Genomic DNA, 12,981 nt, shown 5'->3' on the forward strand with positions numbered 1-12,981 from the left:
AGTCGAACATTCTCGGACCGACACCCCTCTCGCTATAAACCTGCTCGGACACGAACTCCACCCTGCTGCGAATCTCCTCGGTAGCCTCGCAGCCTCGCATTGTTTCCCAATTTTTGACCACTTTCGCATTTTAAGCCCATTTTTGATGATTTTGACGCAGAATTTTCACCCAAATCCATATTTTTGACATCTTAAACCCTATAAACTCATATTTTCTCCCCATTTTGATGATTTATTTAATATAAATCATATTTTGCTTAGGATAATATCAAGAATGCATAAATGTATTCTTTGAATTTTCCATAAAGTTATGACGTCAAAAACCCTCATGTCAACTTTATGTCACTATTCACAACTAGTTAGTCATTTCATTTTGCTTCTTTAACACTCTTCCCATCAAATCAATCTTTATAAACAAATCCAAGGGATTTGGTTCACTTCTCATCCAAGATTCATCAACTAACCTAACCAAAAGCAAACTTTTATTCTCTCTCTCTCTCTCTCACTCTTTCTCTCTCTCCTCTCTCTTTCTCTCTTACTCTTTCTCTCTCCCCTTTTATCTCTCTCTCTCACACACACTCTCTCTCTCTTCTCATACACGATTCTCCTAGGAATTTCTTAAGGATTTCCTACATTCTTGGTAATTGTCTTCATTTAACTCCTAAAATATTCTACACAACTTCATATAAATCGTTGATCATTTACGCAAATATCTACATATTTGTTCTTAGGATCTTCAAATCTTCAAGCATCTTTCAAGTGTTCTTGACTTGAAGCTCCCCATCTTCAACTTTCCACCACAAGAAATCATAGAAGGTGTGTTCATACCCCTGTATTTTCATGTTTTCTTCAGGATTTAAGGGGGGGGGGGGGAGGGGAGGGGGGAGGTAATACAAGTTTTAACACCAAAACACATCCTAAACTTAAACATCAACTTTTAATAGAAAAGTTATGGTCTATTCACGAACTGTTTTGACCATTATAAACTTATAATTTTTCAGAACTGTTCGATATGAAAATAGTTCACACTAGTTTGAGGTTACTAAAAAACATAATAAAAATTATGAACAAAGTAGCCTCATTTTCTAAACATTGAGAGTTTAAGGATCTAGTTTTCGACTTACAATGATTTTTCTATTATTTTTCTAAAAACAGTGAAAAAAATGTTAAAACTACTAAAATAGTTTACAAGTTCATTAACACTTTGGAAAATATTGAGCAAAGTGTATAACATAAATAGTCATTCATTATAAGGATTTTCATTTACTACAAACATATATGATAAACTATCATAGGTATAGTTTATGGTACATTAACACTACGAACATACTAAGGAAGGTTCCGTTTACACTACAAAATGGTTTTCATTTACACTACATGTAAACTCGTTGATTCAAATTTGTGATACATTACTTCATTGTACTCTTTAGAGTACTGGTTAAAGTCATGTATTATAACAATAGTCTCTTGTAAGGAGAGCTTGACACTTGTGTATAGATCTATATTAGGACTGACAATCCTGCACCTAAGCTAGATGCAATAGCTAGACCGGCTGGTCTGGGGAGACAATTGTCAATACATTCCGAAGCCCGAAGTACGTCATAACTGGCTTACTATGTCAATTGCACGGTTATAATAACTCACATAGGGAATCAATGACACATATAGTTTATGGGGATTTTTACATTCATAAGGGTTTTATTTATTTAAAACTGCACTTACTATCATAAGTATGGAAAATACTTGTATATTTCGGTCTTTGAGTATTAAGACTACAAATAATTTTATAAGGAAAATATTGGATTTTTCTTGATCATACACAACATTTACAAAGAAAGGATTTCAACTCTACATACAAAAGCTTATGCACTCACCAACTTAATAGTTGACACTCTTTCAAAATTACTTGTATTCTTAGGTAATCAACAAAATTAGGTAACTACCAGCATTTGAGGATGGAACACTACAGTGTCAGACAAACCAATTTATCATTATCTTGTAATCGATTTTGAAACATGTAACTCATGAAATCATGTAACTTTGTCGATTATATTTATGATGGTTGTATTTACTTTAATCACTATTATACTTGTTATTATACTATACATGAAGTCATCCCACCCCCAGATGATTCCGTTATCATTGGTTTGGGGGTGTAATAGATTGGTATTAGAGCATTGTTTATAGTGAACTAAGTATATCGCACGACATAAGATATACAAACTATAAACATAATGGGACTAAAACTCTCTGACTACTCATTTTTCAATACAACTATACTTTTAAAAAAAAAATGTATTTTATGAAAAGTATAGGTACGTGCATACATGCCGGTATAGTGTCGTAACTAGGAAAATACAAAAGTAAAATGGATGAGTTGTACACTAGGAGTATGCCTTTGGGTATGTAATCAAGTCTGGGAGGAATATGGCCTGATCAACGATATTTGTCCGAGAAGTGACTGGCATATGTCGGGGGATAGTCGTAGTGGGCAACAAGTCTAAAAACTTACCATCACCCATACAAGTAATACACTAGGAACCTAACATAATATTTGAAGTAGTATAGAAGTGTTTTATTATACTAACACTAAATCTTTTAGATTCATTACATGTCTCTTACACCCCTACTCTCGCACAGATATCATTACCGGATTCTACTTGCCAGGAGACCCCTATTTCCCCAACCAAGGAAACGAGGGATTGGTGGATGAAGAACCTGAAGGAGACCCCGAGGAATAATCCAAAGAGGACCCAGAAGAAGACGAGGATGAAGAGGAAATAGATGAGGACTCTGACGAATAAACCGAGGTCTAGAATCTACCTGTTGTCCCTACCCCGGACAAGAATTTTAGGGACCAACGCCCCAGTGGGCAGTAGATATGAGGATGTGGAGCAGGGAACAGGGCTAACGCCCTCCCTACGAGATGGATAGAGGGTTCTACAACCTCAAAAGAGGGGGTTCAGCAAACATGACTCTCCCTGTCATTTTTCGCAATATTGCTTGCCAAAATGAGCAGGTAAGGGCATCCACCCACCAGAAATTGGTGGTAGGTGCCACCGCGGAGGTCACTGCAGCCTGCTTCCGTCGGCTAGAAGAACATCATGATCGGACCAAGGATCACACCGAAGCTCTATAGAGGGAGATCACTGCCACCCCGGGGAGAAGTTAGGGAATCTCGGGAACGACAGGCTATGATGGAAAGCAACGAATGGAGGCAGAATGCCAGGCGGCGGCAGACAGGAAGAGGTGAGAGCAATGCATGCTCAAGTAGTCAGTCTACAGGGACCGACTGACACCACGTGCCACGAGTAGTGTGTACACTATTCATGTTTGTAATATAAACTAGCTTTGCGAGTATGCATTGGTGCTACTCTTTTCTGCATGTAGGTTCGATCCTGCGATTAAGTGATTACACTAATCAAAGGGTCTAGATGTTGTCAAAATTTTCCTTCCATTGACATATTGTAGACCTACTTTAAGGTCAAATTTTTCCAAATGCTGTGTACTAAAGAATATCAATTAAATTGATATGCAATTTATTTCATTGGGGGTATTACCATTAAATTCATAATATTGTTTGTCGTTACTTATGGTAAACCTACGATTACTTTGTGTATTCGGTAAAGTTGTATGTAATTAAGATTCTATCGACTTAGAAATTGTGGTTCTGCTTTAGGTTCTGTTCTTTGTTTGGTTATGGGCATAAGGCAGACCCATTAGGTTTGACAACCTATTAAATCTTAGTTATAAACATCTAGCACACACCAAGCAATTCTAGAAGGACCGCGTATGGATCAAGTCACACAATCACCTTGAAGCACTACTATTAAATTCATAAGTTTATTTTTATAGACTTTTATTATGAATTGATTGCGAATACTTTAAATTCAGGGAAAAAACACATAGAATTAACAATGTAGTTCAAAAACAGCCGACTTATAACCACTATTAAAGACTTACCATCTTTTTGCCTTTAAAACTTTGGCAGAAAGATGCCACCACGGAAAAATCCGAGGCGTTTCATCAACGCACTGTCATCATCTCCGCTACCATCTCTGCCATCACCTCCACAATTTGACGCCGTCATTTTCCAAGTTGCCATAACAGTAGCTGTGGCAGCCTCAATGTCACATATCGGCACAAATGGTGCTGGTGGAATGGGAAATGGTGCTACGAACTCTGACCAGGGAGATAGTCAAGGACGCCAGAGGGAATGTTCCTACAAGGACTTCCCAAATGGCAAACCCAAATCATTCAACGGAAGTAGGGGCGTCATCACTCTTATGCAATGGTTCGAGAAGACTGAATCAGTCTTCGAGATTTGTGCATGCCCTGAAGCGAGCAAAGTCAAATTTGCAGCTTGCACTTTCTCTGACCGAGCGCTTACTTGGTGGAATGGTCATGTAAAGTCTTTAGCTCTCCCCGTAGCAAATGCAATGAGTTTGGAGTACTTGAATAAATCAATACTAGCAGAATATTTCCCAAGGGGCGAAGTTCAGAAATGGGAACAGGAACTCTGGGGTCTCAAAATAACCGGCTTCGACATCACATCTTATACTTCCAGGTTCAGTGATCTGGCCATACTATGCCTCTGGATGGTCTCACCGGAGAGTAAAAAGGTGGAGAAATACATCTATCGACTATCCCACCAGATTCAAGGGAACGTGCTAGCTTCAAAACCAACTACTTTTCATAGTTCCAAACATTTGGCACAACAACTCATTGACCACAGGGCCAGCCATGGCACTGTGGCGGCCACCTTCGAGCAAGCAAAAGGGGGAAACAACAAAGGGAAGTTTCGGAACAACAAGAAGAACCCGCCAGCCCAGGAATTTGCGAAGAAACAACAAGTAGTGGATGTTCACGCTGCAACTACCCCTACCGCTCCAGCACTAGTAAGGAAATATGCGGGAACCCTTCCCAAATGCAACAAGTGAAACTTTAATCACACTGACCCTTCTTGGGAAATGCACTGCAATAACTGCAACAAGAAGGGGCATACAACCCGCTTCTGTAAAGCACCGGCCCAACAAACCACCATGGCGGTCAATACTGGGGCAAGTCGAGCCTGCTACAGCTATAGGGAGACAGGGCACTACAAAAAACACTGCCTAAAAGCGAGAAACACTAATGTCAGCGGTGTTGGAAGTGTCCTGGCCATAGGACATGGGGAAGCAATCGAAGACCCAACAGTGGTTACTGATACATTTCTGCTCAATAACTCCTATGCATGTATTCTTTTCGGTAGCATAGCGGAAAGGAGTTTTGTAAGCCACCAATTCAAACAATTAGTTAAACAAAATCCCAAATCACTAAAAGATACATACTTCATTGAAATGGCAAATGGAAAGGCAGAGCGTAATGGGTTTTGGTCCTAAGAACATCCTATGTGCTCATACAAACCCGAATGCTTGGATCTAGGTTTCTCTATTGTACATGCAAGTTATCCAAGACTATAAACCCTAATTCTAGCATTCAAGTAATCATATTAACATAAGAATAGGTTTAAGATGTTACCTTGATTGTTATGTAGCAATAACAATCCCAAATCTCCTTGTATTGACTTTACAAAGCTTAGACTCACAAATGTCACTCTTCTAATGGTTCACAAACACCATAAGCAAGAGGATGAAGAGGAGAGAGGATGGAGACTGCCCAAAGACGACTACAAACCCTAGAGGAGTCTTTTTTCACGTTTTTGGTCCTTAAGGGGTCTATTTATAGTGAGGCTATTATGGTTATCTAACAAGGAAACCCTAATTTGGATGCTTAAGCCCTAAGCAACCGATAGATCCCTTTCCTTAAGGCCTTGGACGATTTCTTATGGCTTCCCCATAGAATTCGTCCATCCCTTAATACAAGGCAATCCGTGGCCCAATTGCAATTATCTTATAATTACAATTCTAGTCCCTTAAGTTTAATTAAGCTCTTTTAGTCACAAAACTAATTACCAATTAATTATTGACTAATATCAATTAAACAATATGATTTCTCCTTTAATATATTATTCTCATAATATATTAATAAATCATATTTAATCCTTTCTCTCCATAATTCATCCTATCAAGTTGCTTTGGTGAAGGCAACCCAAAAGGACCATGCACCATCAGGTCAAGTACTTACCAAAATAGTTATGGACTTAGACACTAATCCAACAGTCTCCCACTTGGATAAGTCTAATAACTATTATGCATATGACTTCAGATCCTGATCTGCAATCGTAGCTTTCCAAAGCCGCTGTCAACTCTGATTGTATCAGATACGCGTGTCCTTAGATAAGGGATCATATATTCCTCCATTCTAGATATCATTTGAGATATGATTTCAAATCATTCTCTTTGTACTATATCTCGATTCCCGATTTATGATGACTGACTAATTGAACAAATCAAATTATCCCTAGCCTGGCCGAGCATTTACGTTTGTCATCGCTAAATCATCGAGGGGCCCAAAGGTATCGCTTTTATCCTACTTTGGATAAAAGGAACGAATAAACTTTGTTACAATGCTTGCTTGCACCCACTCACCGAATCACACACAATAATATGTTTTATAACACCAAGTGACTAGTGCGTTTACATATTATCAATGTGGAACCGATTCGCAAGATACAACTCACACATCTCGGTTTCAAGAATATAAGATGTTATCGTCTCACCAATCACTCGTGATACAATTCATGGAGTGATCGAAGTGAGCGTGGGTTTAATCCAATGCTCAAATTCATATTCATAAGTGTCACACCCCGAAAACCGAAGGCAGAAACATTTCCGGGGTTGACTCCACGTTGAGTATCAAATCCAATGTACATAGTAAGTAAAGTGAAACAAACATTACATTACATATTAAAAGTTTTACAATTTGTTTCAAAAGACACAGTTTATACAGTTGTGATACATAATATAGATATAAACAAAATGAACGAGCCTTGCACGCACACGATCCTGAACCAAGTATGTCTTCGGGTACCTGTACTATCGTTGACCTGAGAACACAAGCAGTTTTGAAAATCAGCATAACGCTGGTGAGTTCATAAGTAGTTTTGTTTTGTGAAAATGTTTATGTTTCCTTTCTGTTTCTGAAGATGTAACACACGCCAAGAAAATCCCATATTTTCTTAAAAGTTGGTTGTTGTTTCACAAAAGTAAAGTATGGTTTAGTTATCCAATTCATTGTTTTATGTCTTTATTGTATCAGTGTATTCCCAGGAAAGTCCCATACTTTCCTGAAGGGTAGTTATTGTAAAAGATGTAATGTTATTCAGTTGGTTACTCTTTTCTGATTATGTGTATGTTACCCAGGAATGCCCCATGCTTTCCTGTATGTTGGTTTTCAATGTAAAAGATGTATTCTGTTAGACCTGGTTATGTACAAGATTTCCCAGGAAGGTCCCATACCTTCCTGAATGTTGGTTATCATTTGTAAAAGATGTAAACTGAATCCTGGTTATCTGTAAAATGTAGTATGTGGTTCATTATTACTATAAGTAAATCTCTGTTATCCTAGTTGCGAGTTCCATAACCATACTAATACTGAACCTGTGGCAATAAGTAGTCCACAGCCTTGTGGCAATAAGTAGTCCACAATCCTTATGACTTTCGTCACCCTCGAACCATTTTGGTTCGGCTGTAGCTAGCAGCCAGGTGTGGGGTAGTCAGCCCCGTATAGATCTATACACTCAAGTCATGCTCTCTAAATTCCAGAGATTCTGGTTACGGGTGTAGTCCTCCACTCGCGTATCTCTGTGGAGTGTTTGCCGAGGACGTGTCTCCAATCATACGGAATAACAAATTTACTAGTAATAATAGGATAATCCTCCATTCACGTATCTCTGTGGAATGTTACCGAGGACAAGACAGTGTACGAAATATATTATTCATGTGTTATAAGTCATGCTTTTAACTGATAAAATGTGGAAACCATTTGTGAAATATATAAAACATAACAGTTTGTAAACTCATTTCACAAATAAATGTTTAAGTAATCTGTGTATTCAACTCGTTATCAGTTGTGTAATCAATATTAAAAGCATATAAAATGTGAAGTACACACATGAAAATAAGTTTTGAGTACAAGAAAACCCTTGTACTTTGCTTGTGTTCCCCCCTGAAAACAGTGAAAAACAGTAAAAAGGGTAGGGGTATGAACTCACCGGACTCGGGAATGTGTCGGTTTTGGATACTAGACGTTGATTCGGGGATTGTTTACTCGCGATGACCCTATGTAAAATGAAATAATGTCCATATATATACAATTAGGGATACATTCACTAATCATATGGAACATTACACTCCAATGAGGTTAAACACCTCAAAATGAGCGTTTGGAGTGACCCGGGTGATATCTTCGGACTTGTAATGGCACTAGGGACTTGGGACTTGAGCTTACTCTCCATAAGTAAACATTTAAATGAGTTTACAACCACAAAACATACACATACATGAGTTTACGTCCGTAAACTCATGTGGGTGTGGTTTTGGGTGTTTAAATGGCTTAAATGGACATGGGGATTATTGGAATGGATTTCTAAAATGCCTTGGAATTAATTGAATGAAATTATAACACTTAAAAGGGATTTTAGGGCCATACCATAGGAGTTTACGGCCGTAAACTCACCTATGGCCAAGGAAAATTGATTTGAGCTTCAAAGGACAATCACATGTGATTCTAGTTAATTTTCCAAGCTTTGTCATGAATTTAAACATCATTTTGCATACATTTTGGAGTTTACAGCCTAGAGGCATGTTCTAAGGCCGTAAACTCTATGATACCCCAAGAAAAGTTAGTTTTTGATGCTTAAAACAATCACATGTGATTCTAAAATTTTGAACAAGCCATTTGGGGTGGTTTAATGCATCATTTTACAAGGTTTTATGAGTTTACGGCCAAGGGTATGCTCCTAGGTCGTAAACTCTTGTAAATGATACTTTTGATATGCTTCAAACCCTTAAACTATTTTTAGATGCATCTAGATTTTACCACAAGGCCATTGGTTGAGTTTCAAGGCATTTGGACAAGTTTTAAGGCTCTAAATCCCCAATTAAGAGAATTTTACGGCCCAAGAATATGTCTTGGCCGTAAACTCTCTTTTGTCCCCCAAAAATCATGTTTAAGGTGTTTAGATGCTAAAACCAATGTCCCACAAGTCATATCTAAGTCCCAACTATGATTTGGAAGGGTTAATTGGCTCAAAAACCCTTTGAATATGAGTTTACGGCCCAAGAATGTGTCTTGGCTGTAAACTCACTTTTTTCACTTAAAATCAATGTTTTAATTGTTGTAAGTCCCTTCCATTAAGTCATTAAGCCATTACTAATGTCTAACATTGCTTAGGAGGGGGTTTTAGGGCTTAAAAACCCCATTGATAGGAGTTTACGGCCCAAGCTAGTTCCTTGGCTGTAAACTCATGTTCTTGGTCCCAAATCACAAATTAAACACAAAAATGAAGGCTAAAGAGGTTGAATAACAAGTTAGGGGTGTTACCTCTTTGATTTCAAGCCTTAATTCTTTGTTTTGGACCTTGATTTTGGTTTGAGGAGAGAGGTTGTGAGTGTTTAGTGAGAAATTGGCCAAAGGCTTCAAATGAAGTCTTAAAACACTTTATATAGTGTTCAGGAATTGGACACGACAGAATTCTACCCGATACCAACGTTAAGTGAGGCTTTTGGTCACACCCGACCAAATTGTCGTGACTCGATAAGGCCGATTCTATAATTATTCCGATCATTAAAGTGGGGTGTTAAAATGATTTCTAAACGTATTAAGACACCCATTAAGTCATTTTAGGTCAATATAAACTAATGACTTAATAAAATGGCGAAATTGGAAACGAAATTGAAAATGACGTCTGGTTGATCGGATTGGATTACAAGTTGTGGTACAAGAAGTGACATGAAATTTCGGGTTGTTACATTATCCCCCCGTTAGAGGGAATTTCGTCCCGAAATTCCAGACAAGAGATAAGAGAAAATACAAATCATGGATCTAGAAAGAGTTGTGGATATTTTTGTTTCATCGAGTCTTCTCGCTCCCAAGTGAACTCCGGTCCCCGCTTGGCATTCCAGCGAACCTTCACCAATGGGATGCGACTCAGTTTCGTACGTTTGACTTCTCGATCCATGATTTCGATTGGTTCCTCCACAAAGTTGAGGTTTTCATCGATCTCAATCTCGTCTAATGGAATCACTAGGGTTTCATCGGATAGGCACTTCTTGAGGTTTGAAACATGAAAGACGGGATGGATGTTACTAAGTTCGTGAGGTAAATGAAGCTTATAGGCTACCGGACCAACTCTGGCGATGATTTCAAAAGGTCCAATGTACCTCGGATTAAGTTTCCCACATTTATTGAAACGTACAGTGCCTTTCTAGGGCGAGACCTTCAACAGAACACGGTCCCCAACCTGGAATTCTAGTGGTTTCCGACGATTATCAGCGTAACTCTTCTGACGATCGCGCGAGGTCTTTAGTCGTTCACGGATTTGGATAATTTTCTCAGTGGTTTCACGGATGATCTCAGGACCAGTAAGTGCACTGTCGGGGACTCGACTCTTGGCTAACTGTGTATCTCCTACCTCGGCCCAGCACAGAGGGGATCTGCACTTGCGGCCGTATAGGGCTTCGAACGGGGCAGCCCTAATGCTGGTGTGGTAACTGTTGTTGTACGAGAATTCAATCAATGGTAGATGTGCGTCCCACGACTTTCCAAAATCAATGACACATGCCCTAAGCATGTCCTCCAGGGTTTGGATTGTTCTCTCGCTTTGACCGTCGGTCTGAGGATGGTATGTCGTGCTCATGTCTATTTGGGTTCCAAGGGCTTTCTGGAGAGACTGCCAAAATCGGGAAGTAAACCTGCTATCTCGATCAGAGATAATGGATGCAGGTACACCATGTAGTCGGACTACCTCTTCAATATATATCCGTGCGAGTCTTTCCATCTTGTATGATTCTTTGATTGGAACGAAATGAGCTGATTTTGTCAATCGATCGACAATCACCCAAATGGTATCATACCCACTCGAGCACTTGGGTAGTTTGTGTTGGGTTTTGAGCATTCTAACACTCCTAATTGTACATGCAACCCTAAATACCTTGGATCTATGTTTTCTCTATTATACATGCAAATAAGAACTTCCAAGGTATTATCCTAATCTAGCATACAAAACAATAAATGTAACAAGATAGAATACATACCTCTTGATGTAGAAAGTCTTCATGAAGCTTGAGTGCCTAGCCCCAATAGTATGGAAGCCTCCAATGGAATCACAATCACCAAAACACTTAGAATAGCTTGAGAGAATTCTACAACTCATGAAATCGGCTAGCCCTTTCACTTCACACTCTAGTGGCCGATTTGGTCAAGAATAAGATGCTTATATAGTTAGGGTTACACCATGTAAACCCTAATTGACATGGCCTTTCATTTCCATGATCCATGGGTACAAATACACCATGGAGCATCCATGGACCATCCTATGGGTTTTAGCCCAACTTGATTATCCATGGAGCATTAGCCCACTATACAAGTATGGATGATCTACACAATCAACCCATATATTTAATTAGTCTTCTTTTGATCACTTAATTAATCCTAGATTAATTCTTGATCAATACTAATTAAATAATCTTATTATTCTTATTATTAATATACTAGAACTTATAATATATTAATAACCATAAGTGTCTTATTTCTCTCATTATAGTCTATCCAAGTGCATGATGGTATGCAACCCAAATGGACCATGCCGGGTCGGGTCAAGTCTTACTAATTATAGTTATGGACTTAGACATTAATCCAACAGTCTCCCACTTGGATAAGTCTAAAACTATTATTGCGTATGACTTCAGGAACCAATCGGCAATCGTAGCTCTCAAAAGCTTCTGTCGAACTCTGACCTTGTAGATGAACTTTGACCTTTGTCAGTGACTTGTCCATTAGATAAGGGATCATATACCTCCATTCTAGATATCATATGGACTGAGACATGGATTATAATCATTCTCTCTGTCTATTTGTTGTTTCCCGATTTGCGATTTATGACGACTGACTAATTGAACAAATCAAATCAGTCCTGGCCCGGCCGAGCACTTCCATTTGTCATCATCAAATCATCGAGGGGCCCACAGATATCGCTTTTATCCCGAAGGTAAAAGGAACGGATAAACTTCGACTCATATGGCTTGTTCTACTACTTGTTGAATCTTACACAAAGGCACGTTTTATAACACCGAGTTACCGTATGCGTTTTCGTGCAATCAATGTACAACCAACTCATAGTAACAACTCATATCTCTAGGTTTGAATTAGAATATAAGATATTATCGTCTCATGATCACTCGTGATAAAATCCATGAAGTGATTCCAATGAGCGCGGGTTGAATCCAATACTCAGAACTTATGAGCACTCATGAGTGTTGTAGCCCTTTGTCCAACACCTTAGACCTCTACAAGCCAACCCATGACAGTCTTAATTCATATCTACTTCCAACATATGACCGACTGTGGATGGTTTGAATAACTTAGTCATTCCGGAAGAATAACCCAGTTTATTCGGGAAGTCAAAACATGCAATATGAAACACAATAATAATTGAATCCAATATGGTATCAACCCTTTGAACATAAATAAAACACCTTTTATTTATCACCATATGATTACACATTATTCATTGTATACTGTTTCAGCTATCAACTTTATTCTTGAATTTAAAACAATAGTTGTCCCATGCTCCAAACATGTCCACTATGTTTTCTTAAACACTAGTCATGCCATACACCAAGTATGCATACTATGTTTGTCTATGATCTTTACTTTGTGAACTAGATCAATTGAACATAACTTCAATGAGTCTCTTTTCACACTCCCAAATCCTTACTGCAAATGCAAGAATTCCAAATTCATGCCATTTACTGAAATCTGTTAGATTCTAAACTTATATGCATTGATCTTCTTGTAATGATTATGCACAAAGTCAGA

The sequence above is a fragment of the Lactuca serriola genome, chromosome 4, assembly GCF_051521515.1.
Source record: "Lactuca serriola cultivar US96UC23 chromosome 4, Lser_US96UC23_V15, whole genome shotgun sequence".
NCBI classification, from domain to species: domain Eukaryota; kingdom Viridiplantae; phylum Streptophyta; class Magnoliopsida; order Asterales; family Asteraceae; genus Lactuca; species Lactuca serriola.